We start from the raw sequence: 20169 nt of genomic DNA, 5'->3' as shown, positions 1-20169 counted from the left end.
ATATCTCTAAGCAGTAGCCCAAAGAAGAAAGTGATTGCTGTCTCCAATGGAGGGATCACAAAGGTGTGGAGGCCTGAGTGATATGTTCACCTTCCTTTGCCTGCAACTGTGGACACAGTTATATGTGAGGCGGTGGCACTTGTCCTATTCGGGTACGTGCATGAGATGGAAAGGCTTAGCTGACCATTCTGCAGCCCTTTCCAAACTGGGTGTTTCAGTGGCAGTGCCAGTACTTGCTGGGAATCCTGCTGCTTTTCCTGTGGGCTGCCCATTGCTTATGCTCTGAAAAGGCAGTTTGAAACCTCAGTGTCCTAAGGAGCATCTTGGGTGAGAAGAGAGATTGGGAAACTACACAGAAGATGCTCAGGAACTTCAAACCTGGAAAATGTCAGGGCGGTAATTCTCAGAGTGTGGTCCACAGACTCCTGATTCAGAATCATCACAGGTGCTTGTCGAAATGCGGACTCCTGGGCCCATTCCAAGGCACAGAAGGTGCAGCATTGGAATTGAGGGGCTGTCTCCCAGGGCTGACACGCACATACACGCAGGCAATGGTGAGCGACATCTTTGCATAGAAACCCACTGAGGCAGCTGTTGCATTTCCTGATTAAGAGGTGATTTATTTCTTCTAAAAATGTGTCCTATCACCCCTTCCCAGGGAGTCTAATTTAGCAGATCTGGGGTGGTTCCAGACAGGGAAATCAGATAGAATATTAATGAATTAGGAAACTGTTTTCATTTTTTAGCAGGGAGATCTATTTGAGACATGGGTGTCTCTTGGTAAAATATAAGGTAATTGGATCTCCATATTCTTAGAATCCTGGCAAAGAGAAGGATTCAGAAGGGCCCCACCTAGGTTGTGCCCATGGGGAACTGGATATAGTCTTCACAGGTCAGTGTTGATTCAGCAGTATTTCTTGAGCCCCAGCTCTGGGTGAGGCCCCATGGGGAACACTTCCAGCCATGCTACCATTAACTGGCTCCTTGTAGTAACCCAGCTGTACCTTTCCCCTTGCCTGCTCTGAGAGGCCTCGTTCCTGCCTGGCCCCTTCCCCACACTCATGGGCATCCTCATCTCCATTCTACCTTCTGCCCTGCTGGGGAGGCTGAGGGCCCAGCACAGTTATGGCCCATGGCTGGAGCTCTGTAGTTTCTCCCTTGGCAGGCATCTCCACTAGTGCCATGGGGTTGGTGCTAGGTAGACAAGTGTGAAGGGCTAGGAGAGGGGGACAGAGGTTTTGCATTGGCACAGTAGCCAAGACGACAAAGGTTGGAAAAGAAAAGGTAAAACTATCACAGTTTGCAGATGTCTACCTGGAAAACCCAAGAGAGTCAAGTGAAAACCCATCATAGCCAAGACTCGTCCGTGGGGGAGGAAGAGGTTTCACCAGGCCGTTGAAGGAATTTTCAGACGACAGTGTGGAGGGAGGGCTGGGTTCATCCAGGTTGTTCCCAGCCCTTTGTCCTTGTCTATTAGGGCCTCTTTCTTCCATGGAGAGTGGCAAAGGAGTGGCGACTTAGTATTCTAAATAATAACATGGCCATTTCCAGAGTATTTGCCATGTGCCTGGCATCTTTCTAAACATGTATGTCAACTAGTTTAATCCTCACAACAGCCCTGTGAGGTGGCGATTTCAGTCAGCATCACCTCATTACCTCCACATACAGGGAGGGAAAATGAAGTGTGGAGAATCGAGGCAACCTGCCCAAGGGTCACATAGCTAACAGGTGGCAGAGCCCAGGAACCTGCACGAGGCACCACCCACACTGCACTGCCTCCTGTCACACAGCAGGATGGGTCTGTCTCCCAGAGGCACCTTGACTTCCGCACTCATAAAACAGGCCACACAGTAGGGATTCAGTACGCATTGTTGAATAGCTTTCATCTCTAGGGCAGTTTTCTGTCTTCAAGGCAAACAGTGGCCTGAGAGCTCTGAGAATTTAGGTATCCAGGGATCCAAGTGCTTTCTTATGTACTGAGAGATAGGCATGTCTCTGGTGAGATCCTGCCAAACATAAATTCCTCCTTATTAATAAATTGAGGAATTGTCTGGAACCACCAACATGGAGACTATCAACAATATTTACATCAGTTCTCTGAGCTGAAAGGTGTGTGCACAGCACTGCCCCTGATGTCTGTGACTTTCAGTCAGAGACTTAACCTCTCTGATCTTCAGATCTTCACTGGTTTAAAAAGAAAGAGCTGGGTCAGTATTACCAACCTCAACAGGTCATTGTGAGGATTAAATGAGACAACACATTGGAAGGGTCTCATCCAGTGCTGGCTCGTGGTGGGGTCTCCATGAAGGTAAGTCTCTCCCTGTGCCTCCCAGGAGGGCCAACAGCTACGTGGGATTTCACAAAACATTGATGCATTATAGGACCTGCTCCCCGCCCTCACCTAGCTTATAATTTAGGCAAGAAGAGTTTCTGAAACCACAGACATAGAAATCATAATTCCAGGCCACAGCAGGGGAGACCCCACATGGCAGTGCCTGGTCTGGTCTTTCAAGCAGGCATGACCTGTGCCCATGGGCCCAAATCCCTTGTAGCTGTGATTTGGGGCAGGAACAGTGATTTTACAAAGTTAAAAAAAAAGTCATGTAAAAATCCAGACTTTCAGCCAGGCATGGTAGCTCATGCCTGTAATCCCAGCATTTTGGGAGGCTGAGGTGGGTGGGTCACCTGAGGTCAGGAGTTCAAGACCAGCCTGGCCAACATGATGAAACCCTGTGTCTAGTAAAAATACAAAAGGCCGGGCGCGGTGGCTCAAGCCTGTAATCCCAGCACTTTGGGAGGCCGAGACGGGCGGATCACGAGGTCAGGAGATCGTAGACCACCCTGGCTAACACGGTGAAACCCCGTCTCTACTAAAAATACAAAAAACTAGCCGGGCGAGGTGGCGGCGCCTGTCGTCCCAGCTACTCGGGAGGCTGAGGCAGGAGAATGGCGTGAACCCGGGAGGCGGAGCTTGCAGTGAGCTGAGATCTGGCCACTGCACTCCAGCCTGGGTGACAGAGCAAGACTCCGTCTCAAAAAAAAAAAACAAAAATCAGCTGGGTGTGGTGGCATGCGCCTGTAATCTCAGCAACTTGGGATGCTGAGGCGGGACAATCGCTTGAACCCAGGAGGCAGACGTTGCAGTGAGTTTAGATCACGCCATTGCACTCTAGCCTGGGCGACAGAGCAAGACTTCATCTTAAAAAAAAAAAAAAAAAAAATCCAGACTTCTAGCTTGTCTCGAAAAATCAGGAGGTATGGCAAGAATGGGCTCAAATTCCTGCATGGTAACAGTCAGCAGCCCCCACATGGGCTGTGGCCACCCCTCCTGCAGAGCTCTGTGGTGTGTCTGGGCTAAGAGTGGGGCTGGGTTCAAACCCTGGACCCACCACTTACCAGGTGGCATGACCTCAAGCAAGTTACCTGACCTCTTCTGTGCGTCTGGGCAGCGGCAGTACCTATGTCCTGATCTTGTTGTGGGGATTTGCTGAGCTTCAGTCTGTGTAAAAGGCCAGAAGCACCTGATAATTATTATTGTGGCTGCTGTTATTATCTTGACTCCTCTCTGCCCAACCCTGGGAAGCATTCATGTGCTTGCTCTGTGGGTTGGAAGAAGGAAAGCTCATCGCAGCCTGGGGATTGATGGATTTTTTAGAGGAGCTGTCTTTTGAATTGGGCCTGAACTGCCTGAGGGAAGAGCCATGCTAGGCAGGGGGACAGCAAAAGTAAAAGCGCAGAGGTGGAAGGTGTGCACCGTGTCAAGTGGCTGTCAGCAGAGTCCTTTTATGACTGTTAAGGGGTTTTCTTTTGTTTCTGTGTGAGTTGCAGATGGGTTTGGGCCTTGGTGCACGTCAGTATCTTGGACCCCTGAGGAAGGATGTCATCACCCCCAGGTTGGGCATGCACAGTTTTCTTCAGGACAGCAAGATTAACCTGCTGAGCAGGCTGTGGGCAGGGTCATTGTGGGGTCCAAACAGAGACATGGGGAGGGTCAGAGGACCCTTCTGTGTCATTACAGGAGTGGGAAGTGGAATGGCCCTAAGATGTCTCCTGGGACTCGACTATGACAAAACCTTGTCCCTCAGCAGAAGAGAATCTAGAAAATCTATCTGGCGGAGTCCTGGAAGTGGGTGAGGTGTGGGGTGGGGTAAGAAGGGGTTGTGCAAGACTGGAGTGGTGACCCAAGGGAGGCCCAGAAGACGCCTTGAAGGGGAGCACAAAGACGGGGAGGAGAAGCCTCCAGTTTCCCTGTGGCTGGAGCAGGGGAGGGTTTGGGGGCCAGGTGCATGAATGGACCCCAGCTCCTTTTTGGGTGGGAGCAGCCATGACAAGGGACTGTATTAAACTTCGAAATGCAGAACTCTAGAGTAGCCTGTGTCTATGCTGATTTTAAGTTCTGAATTTTCTGGTGGTCCTTATTATACGAGACATATTCCCCACAAATCAGTAATATCCTATAATTCTATAGTTTCCACATCCCAATGACACCTCTCTGATTGTCTCACACTTAGAAGTAATACCCAAAAATAGCCTTTGAGGAGTCCCATGCCCTGGGGTTTTATTTGGAAGGTAAGGTCACTGTATTTATGTATCAGCCACAAATACTTGAATGAGAATGAAAATTCCTAAGGATTTGCCATTTCCGGCTGATGGCACTAGATCCCTTAGAAATGTCCCATGTCATAATATGCCAACACATTTAGAATTTTCAACAGTCATGGAAACAAACAGGTGCTTGGGGCAGCTAAAAATAACCACCCTGGGAAGTGAAACTGGGGCAGTGCCAAGGAGCTAAGGTGGGCAGTACTGCGCTTTTGGGAGAGGTCAAGACTGTGGAGAGAAGGCCAAGAAAAGAAAATTCTGCCCATGACCCTCCTCCCAGCACCCAGGAGTGTGTTTTCTTTTCTCAGAATCTCTCTCTGATGTGCTAGCTCTTTTTGTGTCATCTCCACTGAAACATCTCACAGCTCCAACCCACTGCCCCCATATCTTGCATAGCTTTCTGTCCAGATTTCTGAATTAAAGACTGGATCCAGAGAGTGTCCCACTGTGCATGGATGGGGGGCTTCCTCCCACCCCAGTGAGATGCTCCTGCTGCCATTCTCACCCCGGAACACCCCGACTTAGCCACCAAGGACCTCCGGGGTGGTGAGAGGCGTGAGGGATGATCGGGGAGTGCTGTGCTCAGCAGCCTGAACTGTGTCAGGGAGCCCAGGCATTCCAGCCCGTGTCATCCTCCCCCTCCCGTGAAGAGCTATAGCCGCATCCTCCATGCCCTGCTGCACTTCCTGAGGAGTGAAAGATGGTGGCTGTCAGCATGTCAAGGATGACGGGTGGCAAGAGGGGTAAACACAGCTTGTTACTACCAGATTCGATTACCGGGTGATGCTCGAAGACAAATGGCCTGGGGCCTCTCTGCCCCTTGAGGGCAGGGGCAGTCTTAGTCACCAGGAGCAGGGTCCCGTGAGGAGGCATTAGGGATGTTGTGGAATCATCTCCCAAAGCCAGTGCCAGTTGATAGAACTAGTTGTGTTATCTTGAGTTTTCATTGTTGGTAGTTTTGAATTGGGAGCCGTGATTTGACCCCGAGAATAACCAAAACTGTACAAAAGACATGTATATTCAAAACAAGACACAATAAGGCTCAAAAACAAAACTGTCTATGGTGATAAAGGTTAGAGTAGGAGTTACCTTGGGGGCAGAGGAATGTTGGCTGGGACAGTATATGCAAGAACCTTCTAGAATGGTTCTAGAATGTTCTGTATCTTGATCTGATGGTAGTGACACAAGTTTATACAGATGTATTAATTGAGCTGTACATTTAAGATGTGGGGAATCGCTCTGAACCTATTCTAGTAGCGGGGGCTCCCCGAGTTTTAAAAAAGATGTGTACATTTTACTGTATATATGCTATATCTCAGTGAATAAGTAACAATAAAGAAAAAATATGCATAGAGGTGGACTGTGAACAGAGACACCTTGGCAGCATTTGAATAACTTAGCTTTTACCGTATTTGGAGTTTGCTATCCCCTGGTCCTAGGTGCTAAAAACCTGATTTGGTTCAGTCCAGACATTTAAAACACCAGCCAGCGATGGAGAGTAAAATAATGGCAAGTCTCTTCCTAGTTTGACCATCAAGAGAGTAATTTGGAAACTCCAGCCCTGTGCCCTGAAACCAGAGTCTGTCCATCCCTCTACAATTAGATGAGCTTCCTGGGGCATCAAGGTCAAGCAGATCCAGCTCTGAATTGCTGTTCTGCCACTGTAACACCAGGATCTTCTAAAAAACAGTTGCCCTCTCTCAGGTTCCGTTTCTTTGTGAATTGGGTGAACTCTTGAGTGTTCTTTAGCAAAGGAGTACCTGTAACGTGCTCCACCCAGTGGTGAGTCTGTAGCAAGTGATCAATAAATGCTAAAGATGCTGATTGTCATTGTCGCCACTGTCACGAAATTGTGCAGCGTTCCAGGGAACTCCAGGGAGCCACATACCCTCGCCAGTGATGTACCTCTACAATGGCTTCAACAAACAGTTCCCACACGATGCAACTTTTCCTACAGTTGGGCGGGCTCCAGGGTGCAGAGGCCCCCTCTGGCTTGGTAGGATGGCTTGGCTGGAGCCTTTGCTGGTTCTCAGAGCGGGAGCATGGTCGAGTTGGCCAACAGTGTACCCACGTTGAAGCAGCTGTGCCGAACATCTGGCTCTGATTATCTGGCTGGGAATGGCCGGGGGTGGGAGCACTGTGATTTATAGATTGCTCCTTTGGCTGTAAATCCCATCTGTAATTGTGACTTCTCTGTCCCTAATTGTTTGCAGAGAAGAGCGGAGCTCAATGGCTTACAATCCCTGGCAGGGCCCAAGGCTGCTGAGGGGGAGGGATGGTGGTGGTGGTGAGGTTTGTTGCTAGGACACGGCTGTCTTTGTTTTGGTCCCTGCTCAGCAGTGTTTTTAAGGCCCTGTATACATTTCTCTGTATTGTTAATGTAATTTGTTCAGGCAGTGAACAGCCAAGTTCAGCCGAAGGAATCCGATACTCATAACAGAAACACCAGAGGCCAGGTTTTTGTGGTCAAATTAGGGTTTTGAGGCCTCTGAAGAGAATGAAATGTTGGCGCTGGGCGGGGGGACAATCTCCCTTTCTCTTCTTGTGCTGATGCTGGCCTGGGTTCAGCTTCCTTGAGGAGCTTGGCTTTGGGGCACCAAGTCCACTGCATTCAGGGCTGTGTTAGGTGGGGAGCCCGGCTGCCCTTCTCCGAGAAAGGGAATGCAGATTTTATTCAAAAGGGAAGAAAGAGCGCTAACAAAGTGTGAGCAAGTTTGGGCCCTGCCTGCCCAGCCTTTCCTTCCCCTGGCTCTGGGCAGCATTTCCCCCCCCCCCCCCCCCCACCCTGCATCACTTGACTGGTGAGGAAATAATAGCTAGGCTCTGTTGAGAAGGTATGTGACTGCGCAAAATGCAATTTGCCCGTTTCCGCTGCCCATGAAGACCCGACAGCCCACTTGCCATCTGGGAACCTCGCGCCCTGCTGTGCTTGGAGTTTTCGGAAACGATGGATTCCAAACAACTTCCAGTGAGCGGTTGGTGATATTAAGTTAACTCAGTTCATCTTACCCTTTTTATTTTGCCTCAGAAAGTAAAATAAGATAGAAACAAACATACCAGCCCACAAACATTTCCATGCTTCCTTTTGCTTCTAGAATGCGTATGTTGGGAAATTAATCAGACCAACGTTAGCCCCTTCCTCCCAGCCCTGGAAGAATGCCTGGTGTGCATGCATCCCTCTCTCCAGTTAGCAATTACCAAACACCTTCTGTGGTTACCAAGGAGAGCATGATAGGGTCCCAGCCCTCCAGGGCTTACAATGTAAGAGAACAAACAGGAACATGAGTCTTTACAATACCTGCGATGAGTGCCAACAAAGTGGAATAAAATGTCACCTGCAATACCTGAGAAAGGGGCTACTCAAGCTTGGAGAAGGAGGCAGAGGCTTTGGGGAGATGTTTGATCTGAGCCTTGCAGGAGAGAGTCCAAGCATGGGTTCTAGTACTACCTGGATGCAAGCCTTCCTCTCCCTGTGTCCCAGCAAGGAAGAGTTGCCTTCTTAATGACCCCATTCATTGTCCCCAGAATGTGGTGATTTACCAGAAGTCTTCGGAGGCAAGCCATCTCCAATTCAGAATGGGAATCCCATGTGCGTGTTGAATATGAGGCATTGTTTAAGACACCTCCAGCCCTCACCACATTGGCAAACTAAGAGTGTCAACTTGAAACAAGTGTATACATTATGGCCATTTTCACTCTACAACAAATGTTTGTAAGTTCACCTAAGCCTGTGAACTTCCTAACTTTGATAATTACAAATACAAGGTAGATAAGATTGAAGCAAACCTGGCAAGTTATACTGACTTGCAGCTGAAGCACTCTGAGAAACAGAACAATTTGTTCACAGAAGAAGGAAATCAAGGTGTTCTACACTCCTAATTTCCAAGGTCTTTGTTTAAAGTGAATGAGTTCAAAAGAGGGAAGACACATTCTGCTCATGTTTGATGTCACTCACTACTCATGTCGCAGTATTGGAGTGTCACAGCCTGTGTCTCAGCTTCTTCCCATGGGCACTGTGCTCTTAAGCCGTACAGACTCGGATGTTCCACTGCCGACCAGTATCCTCACCAGTGATCCCAAGATGCTGTTGAGGCACTTTTCTTTTTGAGAGTTTACTGACACCCTACCTGCCACTGAGTAGCATGTTCCTTGTCCATGATTCCCTACTGTACTCCCTCCCCCAATACCCTGTACAGGCCAAGTATCCCTTATCCAGAATGCCTGGGGCCGGAAGTGTTTTGCAGTTTTGAAACTCTTATTGGATTTGGGAATGTTTGCATTATACTGACCAACTAAGCATCTGTAACTGGAAAATCTGACATGCCCCAGTCAGCATCTCGTTTGAGTGTCATGTTAGTACTCAAGAAGTTTCAGATTTTGGAGCGTTTAGGAGTTTGGATTTTGGGGTTAGGGATGCTCAGCTTGTACTAGCACTAAATTAGGTCTAACCAGTTTTTATCAAAATAATTTTTTTCTTGTTTGTCTCCTTCACTAGACCATGGAATTCCTTGGGATCAAAAATCATGTCCTCTTCTCCCGTGCCTAGAAGAATGCCCAAGAGGTGTTCACTATGTATTTATAGGGTGAAATTTTCTTATATATGTCTTACATCTCTTAAGAAATTGGTTTTCCAGGCAATAAATGCTCCCTTTTCAAAGCACTATAATTAACTCTAGCTGTTTGTGATTAAAAATGTTCTCAAATGCATCCCACACTTTTCTAACTTTATTTATTTTATTTATCTATTATTATCATTATTATTATTATTATTGTTATTAAGACAAGATCTTGCTCTGTCACCCAGGCTGGAGTGCAGTGGCATGATCTTGGCTCACTGCAATTCCGCCTCCTGGGCTCAAGCAATCCTTCTGCCTCAGCCTCCCAAATAACTGGGACTATAGGCACATGCCACCACACCTGGCTAATGTTTGTATGTTTTGAAGAGATGGGGTTTCACCACATTGCCCAGGTTGGTCTTGAACTCCTGGGTTGAAGGGATTTGCCCTCCTTGGCCTCCCAAAGTTCTGGGATTACAGACTTGAGCTACCACGCCCAACCTTATCTGACTTCTAGTGGTTCCGAACATCTGTATTAAAATCATGAACTAGGAAATGTTTAGTTAAAATGTCTTTTTATTCCAATGGTGGGGGAAAAAAAACTGGTGATAGTGTTCTCTCCTAAAGCTTTTGCATTTTTACCTCTAGGAGAGGTCCTTGGATATTTACCCAGGCTTTTCCTGACTTGATAGAAGAACTGCTTGGTTATTGGATAGTGCAGTCATCTGCAGATTAGGTGGCAGCTGACCATCTAGGCAGGGGAAAATATGAGAAGTAATAAAATAAAAGGATACCCTGTGATGGACGGTCATAATGGTGACATAAGATGTTCAGAGCCAGGAGCAGTGGCTCACACCGGTAATCCCAACACTTTGGGATGCCGAAGCGGGAGGATCACTTGAGGCCAGGAGTTCAAGACCAGTCAGGTCAACACAGCCAGACCCTGTCTCTACAAAAAATAAAATAAAATAGGCACACAACTGTAGTCCCAGCTACTTGGGAGGCTGAGGTGAGAGGATGGCTTGAGCCCAAAAGTTAGAGGCTGCAGTGAGCCATGATTGTGCCCCTGCACTCCAGCTTGGGTAACAGAGTGAAACCCCATCTCAAAAAACAAATTTTTTTTTTTTTCCCAGAAAAGGCTGTTGTATGCTTTCCATTGAAAGAAAGAAGCAGGATCAGAGAAATGCAGACTAAAACAATGAGATGGCAAAAGTTAAAGTCTAAGAATACTGGTGTTGGCGAAGATGTTTGTTAATAAATGACACATTTGCGTATTATGTTGAAGAATGATTTGGCAATATCTAGTAAAATCAAAGATGCACATATCTTATGACCCAGCAAATCTACTACACATGAGCACAAGGGACATGAACAAGAATATTCCTTGCTGCACCGTTTACAGTAGCATAAACTAGAAACAACATATGTGGCCATCTATGTATTAAATAAATAAATATAGTCATATAGTAGAATATAATGAATTAACTCAGGTCTACATGTATTAACATGAATAAATTCCAAAACACTCATTAGAAAAAGTAAGTGGCTAGGGTGGGCACAGTTGCTCACACTATAATCCCAGCACTTTGGAAGGCCAAGGCAGTGGGATCACTTGAACCCAGGAGTTCCCCAAGACCAGCATGGGCAGCATAGTAAGACCTTATCTCTTTGAAAAGAAAGAAAGAAACAATAAGGGCTAAAAGATACCTAAAATGTAGTGCCATGTATAAGAATGTTTGTAACTCCCAAGAGAATGATAACTGCATTTTGTTATACAGGAGAATGCCCTGGTGTTTAGGAGATGGGGGCTGAGGTATTTGAGGGTAAGGTGTTACAGTGTTGACAAATGACTTTCAAATGGTTCTGACAAATAAAAATGTGTGTGTGTGAATACATACATAGGGGAGGGAGGTAAACAAAGACCGTGCGTGAACATGTTAATGATGATTAATCTGGATGAAGGACAGATGGGTGTTTATTGTGCTTTTCCTATAACTTTCCTTTAAAATAGAGTTTTTCAAAATAAAAAATTGAAGACGCTCATTGAGCCCATAAATTGTGGATAATACATGTGTACTGAAATATATTTAATGAAAAACATGCAGAGATATGACAAGCAGTACCTTTAGGACAACAGTTACTTCTGGGAGGGCAGATAAATGAATGACAGATTGGATACTTAAGCTGTATCAATAACACTTTATTCTTTAAGAAAAAAAAGACAGGGGGAGCTCTGAGATTAATATGGGAAAATGGTAAACTTTCAATCTGAGGTCCATTAGTGTCTCTACTTACTTTCTCTACTTTAAAATATGTATATATATATATATATATATATATATATATATATATTTTTTTTTTTTTTTTTTTTTTTTTTTTTTTTTTTTGAGACGGAGTCTCACTGTCACCCAGGCTGGAGTACAGTGGCACAATCTCAGCTTACTGCAACCTCCACCTCCCAGGTTCAAGCGATTCTCCTGCCTCAGCCTCCCAAGTAGCTTGGACTACAGGCATGTGCATCCATGCCCGGCTAATTTTTGTATTTTTGGTAGAGACAGGGTTTCACCATGTTGGCCAGGATAGTCTCGATCTCTTGACCTCATGATCTGCCTGCCTCTGCCTCCCAAAGTACTGGGATTACAGGCATGAGCCACTGCGCCCAGCCTATAGTTTTATAACTAGATGATAGTTTATTCCATAACTAAAAATAACATTTTTAAAACTTCAGAAAAGTGGGAATAAATAATTTAGTTTTCATTTTAAAATTAAAGCTTATTTTGAAAGTTATTATGATGCTTAAAAGAGAGAGAAGATATTTTGTAACTCTATCCACTGGAAAAGGTTAGAAACAATGATTATCTCAATAGAATTGACCAGCTCCAGTGCTCAGATTATATTCTCCAAATACCATTTCCCAGTTAAAATAAAACCAGGCTCCTGATAGAAGGAGCTGATTTGATGTATCAGCCTAGATGTATTAATCTAGAATATATTGTTATACAAGAAAGCATGAAAACTATTGAAGACCATTAGAGACCCAAGTCTACTGTTACGGACTCAGGTACTAGGACTGCTAGATCAGAAGGACTCAGCAGCCAACCTGAATAAGATGGAAAAAATGAAATAATTAGATCATCAAGAATATATTGTTTTTATTAAAATCCTTAAGTTCACAATGACACCAAAAAACACAACTAAATAAACAACAGCACTGGTCTCCTTTGGAGGACAACAGGGAGCTAAGTCATTATTTTCAATGTGTTAATAGAGAGACAGAATCACGCATTTATCCTGCCTGTGCTGTGTGCTGTTTGCCACTGGGCCACTAGTTGAGGAAAGTTTTTCTTACAGAAATATTTCAGCTAATAAATGAAGAAGAAATAGTCTTATTCCCTGTCTTAGTTCATTTTGTATTGCTGTAACAGCATACCACAAACTGGGTAATTTATAAAGGAAAGATATTTACTTGGCTCACAGTTAAGGAGGCTGGGAAGTCCAAGGGCATAGCGCCGGCCTCTGCTCAGCATCTGGCAAGGGCCTTCTTGCTGTGTCATCCTATAGCAGAAAGGCAAGAGTTTACACATGTGTGTGCACAAGACGGCAGGATGGAGGATGGGGGGCAAACTCATACTTTTATCAGGAACCCCCACAGTAAGGACATTAATACATTTATGAGGGCACAGCCCTCATAACCTAATCACCTCTTAAAGTTTCCACTTCTCAACACTGTTGCATTATGGATTAAGTTTGCAAAACATGAACTTTGGGGGACATATTCAAACCGTGGCATTCCCTCTCCCCTAAATAAAGTAAAATAACATTGAACCCGAATTTGATCAAGCCTCTAGATCTAATTATTAGTTTACCAGAAATACAATTCAGAAGAACATGTTAGACTGACACCATGAGGATATGATTAGCAAAATCCAGACTTAAAAAAAAAAAAAAAAAAAAAAAAAAAAAAAAAAAAAAAACACTACAGGAACAATAACTTGGTTTCCTCCACGAATAGTACAGGGGCGTGGGCAGGGTGGAAATAGGGAAAGAGAAAGACTCCTAAAGATTAAAAGGCTAAAAAAGACTAAAAGTGGCCAGATGCAGTGGCTCACGCCTATAATCCCAGCAATTTTGGAGGCCGAGGAGGGCGGATCACCTGAGATCAGGAGTTCAAGACCAGCCTGACCAACATGGTAAAACCTTGTCTCTACTAAAAATACAAAATTAACCAGGCATGGTGGCACATGCCTGTAATCCCAGCTACTCGGGAGGCTGAGGCAGGAGAATCAGTTGAAACCAGAAGGTGGAGGTTGCAGTGAGCCGAGATCGGCCATTGCACTCTAGCCTGGGCAACAAGAGTGAGACTGTCTCAAAAAAAAAAAAAAGACTAAAGGCATGGTGGCTCATGCCTGAATCCCAGCATTTTGGGAGGCCATGGTGTGGATTGCTTGAGCTCAGGAGTTCAAGGCCAGCCTGGGCAACATGGTGAAACCCCACTATGGTCTCCACCAAAAATACAAAACATTAGCCCGTGACAGTGGTATGCACCTGTCATCCCAGCTACTTGGGAGGCTTAGTTGTGAGGATTTCTTGAGACAGGGAGGCAGAGGCTGCAGTGAGCCTAGATTGCAGTGCTGCAGTCCAGCCTGGGTGACAGAATGAGACCCCATCTCAAAAAAAAAAAAAAAAAAAAAAAAGATTAAAGGCTTTAAAAAATAATAAAAGACATAAATTGACCAATGGCAAATGTATGGACCATGCATCGGATCCTGATTGAAATAAACCATAGGGAAAAATTATTTGTAAGTCATAATATTAGAAAATTATTGTTAACCCTTAAAAACATTTTTTAGGATTTTAAAAAATTTCCTGCTTTCTAGAGATAACACATAGGAATATTTACCAATGAAGTGATAGGCTATCTGGGCTCTGTTTCAAAATAGTCTTGGGCTTACGGGTGGATGAGCAAGGAGTGGGTGGGGGATAGATGAATGGAGATGGGCCATGAGCTAGTAACTGCGGAACCTGGTGGTGGCTTAACCAGATTCATTATATTGTTCTCTCTACTTTCGTGTACATTGGAAATTTTCCAAAAAGGTTTGTTTTTGAGGTGGAATCTCACTCAGTCACCTAGGGTAGAGTGCAGTGGTACAGTCATAGCTCACTGTAGCCTCAAACTCCTGGGCCAAAGCAATCCTCCCAACTCAGCCTCCTGAGTAGCTGGGACTATAGGTGTGTGCCATCATGCCCTGCTAATTCTTCCAAATTTTTTGTAGAGACAGGGTTTCGAACTCCTCGCCTCAAGCGATCCTCTTGCCTTAGCCTCCCAAAGTGCTGGGATTGCAAGCATGAGCCACCATGCCTGGCCACAAAATAAAAGGTTTTAAATATTTCATTTTTATTCACCTGTCAGAATCCCAGGTAGAAGTTAGAGTGTTTGGTGGATGGTTGAGTGTCTGAGCAGGACCCCACAGCCAAGCGGGGTTAGAGGGAGGGGCCGGCAAGGGTAGGGAATAAGTCCTGATCAGGTGAGCTGCTGGAGGTGGATGTATGGGGTGTCTGCTTCCCCAGGTAGGGCTGGATAGATATTGGTGTGCTGAGAATGAGAAGGGGGATGAAGAAAGATGCAAAATCCAGCAAGAAGTACCCAAAAGCAACCACCCACAGCAAAAAAATGGGAGAATGAGTGATTTAACCCCACAAGGCATACACTTTCTAAGACTTTACAAATAAGAACACCTTTAGTCCCTACAGCAACCCTCTCATGAGGTACGTGCTGTTCTTTGTCCCTATTTTACCTTATTTTTTCTTTTTTTATTATACTTTAAGTTCTAGGGTACATGTGCACAACGTGCAGGTTTGTTTCATAAGTATACATGTGCCATGTTGGTTTGCTGCACCCATCAACTCGTCATTTACATTAGGTATTTCTCCTAACACTATCTCTCCCCCAGCCCCCACCCCCCAACAGGCCCCAGTGTGTGATGTTTCCCTCCCTGTGTCCATGTGTTCTCATTGTTCAACTCCCACCTATGAGTGAGGACATGCGGTGTATGGTTTTCTGTCCTTGTGATAGTTTGCTGAGAATGATGGTTTCCAGCTTCTCATCCTTTTTTATGACTGCATAGTATTCCATGGTGTATATGTACCACATTTTCATTATCCAGTCAATTATTGATGGACATTTGGGTTGGTTCCAAGTCTTTGCTATTGTGAATAGTGCTGCAGTAAACATACATGGGCATGTGTCTTTATAGTAGCATGATTTATACTTCTTTGAGTATATGCCTAGTAATGGGATGGCTGGGTCAAATGGTATTTCTAGTTCTAGATCCTTGAGGAATCGCCACATTGTCTTTCACAATGGTTGAACTAGTTTACAGTCCCACCAACAGTGTAAAAGTGTTCCTATTTCTCCATATCCTCTCTAGCACCTGTTGTTTCCTGACTTTTTAATGATCGCCATTCTAACTGGTGTGAAATGGTATCTCATTGTGGTTTTGATTTGCATTTCTCTGATGGCCAGTGATGATGAGCATTTTTTCATGTGTCTGTTGGCTGCATAAATGTCTTCTTTTGAGAAGTGTCTGTTCATATCCTTTGCCCACTTTTTGATGGGGTTATTTGTTTTTTTCTTGTAAATTTGTTTAAGTTCTTTGTAGATTCTGGATATTAGTCCTTTGTCAGATGGATAGATTGCAAAAATTTTCTCCTATTCTGTAGGTTGCCTGTTCACTCTGATGATAGTTTCTTTTGCTGTGCAGAAGCTCTTTAATTAGATCCCATTTGTCTATTTTGGCTTTTGTTGCCATTACTTTTGGTGTTTTAGTCATGAAGTCTTTGCCCATGCCTATGTCCTGAATGGTATTGCTTAGGTTTTCTTCTAGGGTTTTTATGGTTTTAGGTCTTACATTTAAGTCTTTAATCCATCTTGAGTTAATTTTTGTGTAAGGTGTAAGGAAAGGATCCGGTTTTAGCTTTCTAAATATGGCTAGCCAGTTTTCCCAGCACCATTTATTAAATAGGGAATCCTTTCCCCATTGCTTGTTTTTGTCCCGTTTGTCAAAGATCAGATGGTTGTAGATGTGCGGTGTTATTTCTGAGGGCTCTATTCTGTTCCATTGGCCTATATATCTGTTTTGGTACCAGTCCCATGCTGTTTTGGTTACTGTAGACTTGTAGTATAGTTTGAAGTCAGGTAGTGTGATACCTCCAGCTTTGTTCTTTTGCTTAGGATTTTCTTGCCTATGCAGGCTCTTTTTTGGTTCCATATCAAATTTAAAGTAGTTTTTTCCACCTCTGTGAAGCAAGTCATTGGTAGCTTGATGGGGATGGCATTGAATCTATAAATTACCTTGGGCAGTATGGCCATTTTCACGATATTGATTCTTCCTATCCATGGGCATGGAATGTTCTTCCATTTGTTTATGTCCTCTTTTATTTCATTGAGCAGTGGTTTGTAGTTCTCCTTGAAGAGGCACTTCACATCCCTTGTAAGTTGGATTCCTAGGTATTTTACGCTCTTTGAAGCAATTGTGAATGGGAGTTCCCTCATGATTTGGCTCTCTGTTTATCTGTTATTGGCGTATAGGAATGCTTGTGATCTTTGCACACTGATTTTGTATCCTGAGACGTTGCTGAAGTTGCTTACTAGCTTAAGGAGATTTAGGGCTGAGACAATGGGGTTTTCTAAATATACAATCATGTCATCTGCAAACACAGACAATTTGACTTCCTCTTTTCCTAATTGAATACCCTTTATTCCTTTCTCTTGCCTGATTGCCCTGGCCAGAACTTCCAATACTATGTTGAATAGGAGTGGTGAGAGAGGGCATCCCTGTCTTGTGCCGCTTTTCAAAGGGAATGCTTCTAGTTTTTGCTCATTCAGTATGATATTGGCTGTGGGTTTGTCATAAATAGCTCTTATTATTTTGAGATATGTCCCATCAGTACCTAGTTTACTGTGAGTTTTTAGCATGAAGGACTGTTGAATTTTGTCAAAGGCCTTTTCTGCATCTATTGAGATAATCATGTGGTTTTTGTCGTTGGTTTTGTTTATGTGATGGATTACATTTATTGATTTGAGTATGTTGAATCAGCCTTGCATCCAGGGACAAAGCCAACTTGATCGTGGTGGATAAGCTTTCTGATGTGCTGCTGGATTCGGTTTCCTAGTATTTTATTGAGGATTTTTGCATCGATGTTCATCAGGGATATTAGCCTAAAATTCTTTTTTTGTTGTATGTCTGCCAGGCTTTGGTATCAAGATGATGCTGGCCTCATAAAATGAGTTAGGGAGGATTTCCTCTTTTTCTATTGATTGGAATAGTTTCAGAAGGAATGGTACCAGCTCCATTTTGTACCTGTCCCTATTTTACCATTAAGGAAGTTGACACACAGATAAATTACTTGCATAAGACCAGTGGCAAGTCCTTTAAGTCACTGGCAAAACCAGGATTTGAACCTGGGCTAGCCTGGAACCTGGCTTCTTCACTGCTGTGCCACACTGCGCTTCTCTATGTCAGTGCAACTTCCAAGTTTTTGTGGAAATCTGCGACCATAAAGTAGCTTCCTTTCCCAACTTCTGTATTCTCTTAGTTCCCATTCTCCTAATCACCCAAACTTGCTGACTTCAGCTCTTCTCTCCCTCCTGTCCCATAATAACCACTCACTCCTAGGTTCTGTGTATTCTCTAAAACTGTCCTCTGATCCCAGAGCCATCTCTTAGAAGACACAGTTTGTGGTTTTTCAGCCTGGATCACTGCGGTAGTGCCCCTGACTCCAGCTCTTCCCTTTCTGTTTATCTCCTTTTCTTTCTTTTCTTTTTTTTTTTAACCTCCCAGTGCACTGCTTTCTCCATGTCATTCTCGTGCGTGCAAACCTTCAAGGCATCCTCGTTGACCATAGATTGAACACAAGATCTTGCTTCTGAGGCAGCGAAAACAGTCAGGGCTTGGGTTCAAATAGTACCGCTGCTGCCGTTTTACCCTATGACTCTGCAGGATGGGGATGGGACTCACTCAGAGAGGCTTTAAGATCAAATGTACAAAAGCATACATAGAGTGCCTGAGACAATACAAGCACTTGATCCCCAGAGTGAGTTGGTGCTTAACAAATGTTCACCCCGATGCTGTTTTGCTCTTTTTCCAGCATCTACCTTGTAACAACTCTACCAAATCCCTTCTACTGGATATCTTTGGACTTCTCCTCCTGCCCCCACCCCTTTGCACTTAGCTCTGCTCACTGCGTTGATCTCCTCTGCTTACACTATCAAACCCCTGCTGGACTCAACTAAAGGAGCCTCTCTCCCCCTCAGGCCTTGGCGACCTGTTCTTCCCATGAACTACTACAGTACTTGCCACTTGAACAACACCTGGGTTTTTTGGACCATTCGATTTTCAGAAAACTTGGTGGGGGAGAGGGACTGTCAGAGTAATACCCCCTCTTTTTATTTTTATTTTTTATTTATTTATTTTTTGTATTTTTTTGAGACAGAGTCTCGCTCTGCCACCCAGGCTGGAGTGCTGTGGCCGGATCTCAGCTCACTGCAAGCTCCGCCTCCCGGGTTTATGCCATTCTCCTGCCTCAGCCTCCCGAGTAGCTGGGATTACAGGCGCCCGCCACCTCGCCCACCTAGTTTGTTTTTTTTTTTTGTATTTTTTTTAGTAGAGACGGGGTTTCACCGTATTAGCCAGGATGGTCTCGATCTCCTGACCTCGTGATCTGCCCGTCTCGGCCTCCCAAAGTGCTGGGATTACAGGCTTGAGCCACCGCGCCCGGCCTATTTTTATTTTTTGACCAAGTAAGCATATTAAGAGAAACAACAATCCTAATTTCATTTGAAAAAGATTATTTTAATAATAACAAAAAGGGTGGATGGGGGACAAGCTCACCCTAGAGCAAAGGACAGTCTTTTAAATTATATAAGCTTAGCTTTAGTTAAAAACTTGCCTCTTGGCACCTGTAGTCCCAGCTACTCAGGAGGCTGAGGCAGGAGAATGGCATGAACCCGGGAGGCAGAGCTTGCAGTGAGCCGAGCTCGTGGCACTGCACTCCAGCCTGGGCGACGGAACCAGACTCTGTCTCCAAAAAAAAAAAAAAGCCTTGCCTCTTCATTCTTGTTTCTACCTATTCTAATAGAAACCAGTGATGCCTGCCACTTATTTGAGTGCATATGGCTCATTTCCCATCCTCCTTATAAGCTCTGGATTCTGGACTGGGCACAGTGGCTCACACCTATAATCCCAACACTTTGGGGCCCAAGGTGGGAGGATCTCTTGAGACCAGGAGTTCAAGACCAGTCTGGGCAACATAGTGAGACCCTGTCTCTACAAAAATAAAAATTAGCCACCCATGGTGCCTTGCACCTGTAGTCCCAGCTACTCAGGAGGCTGAGGTGGGAGGATTGCTTAAACCCAGGAGTTTGAGGCTACGGTGAACTATGATATCCCTGCTGCACTCCAGCCTGAGTGACAGAGCAAGACCCTGTCTCGGGAAAAAAAAAAAAAAATCAGTCACAAACATTTTCATGTTGTTTGGGTATTTGTTTTTCCATTCAACATTTAATCCTTGAGTAACTCCTAGCAGTCTGGGCAGTGTCTTAAGGACTAAGGTATTAAACAGATAGGAGGCTGGATGTGGTGGCTCATGCCTATAATTCCAACACTTTGGGAGGCCAAGGCAGGAGGATCACTTGAGCCCATGGGTTCAGGGTCAGCCTGGGCAACATAGCAAGACCCGGTCTTTACAAAAAATTTGAAAAATTAGCCACGCGTGGTGGTGCACACCTGTAGTCTCAGCTACTCGGGAAGTTGAGGCGGGAGGATCGCTTGAGACTAGGAGGTCAAGGCTGCAGTGAGCAGTGATTGCACCACTGTACTCCTGCCTGGGCAACAGAGTGAGGCAAAATTTTGTTTAATAAAAATAAAATGATAGGGTTCCAGCCTTAGAGGGACTGCATTTCAAGTGAGAGAGAGGGATGAATGTCCAGTCACCAGTGGGGACGTTGTGCTGA

At 44.8% G+C, this 20169-nt stretch overlaps 1 protein-coding gene and 1 long non-coding RNA gene across 3 annotated transcripts in view; both read left to right on the top strand.

Annotated features, from left to right (window-relative positions):
• The window catches only part of TCF7L1 (transcription factor 7 like 1), a 175033-nt gene that overhangs the window by 72013 nt on the left and 82851 nt on the right, over positions 1 to 20169 (top strand). The window lies entirely within an intron of this gene.
• LOC115894372 lies at positions 4755 to 9268 on the top strand. The gene is made up of 3 exons (XR_004054502.1): positions 4755 to 4796; positions 8128 to 8314; positions 9098 to 9268. It is a non-coding gene; the product is annotated as an uncharacterized LOC115894372 (long non-coding RNA).

Source organism: Rhinopithecus roxellana, chromosome 17, assembly GCF_007565055.1.
Source record: "Rhinopithecus roxellana isolate Shanxi Qingling chromosome 17, ASM756505v1, whole genome shotgun sequence".
Lineage (NCBI taxonomy): Eukaryota > Metazoa > Chordata > Mammalia > Primates > Cercopithecidae > Rhinopithecus > Rhinopithecus roxellana.
Note: the sequence above shows the minus strand (reverse complement) of the source record. Positions and strands in the feature narration are given on the sequence as shown.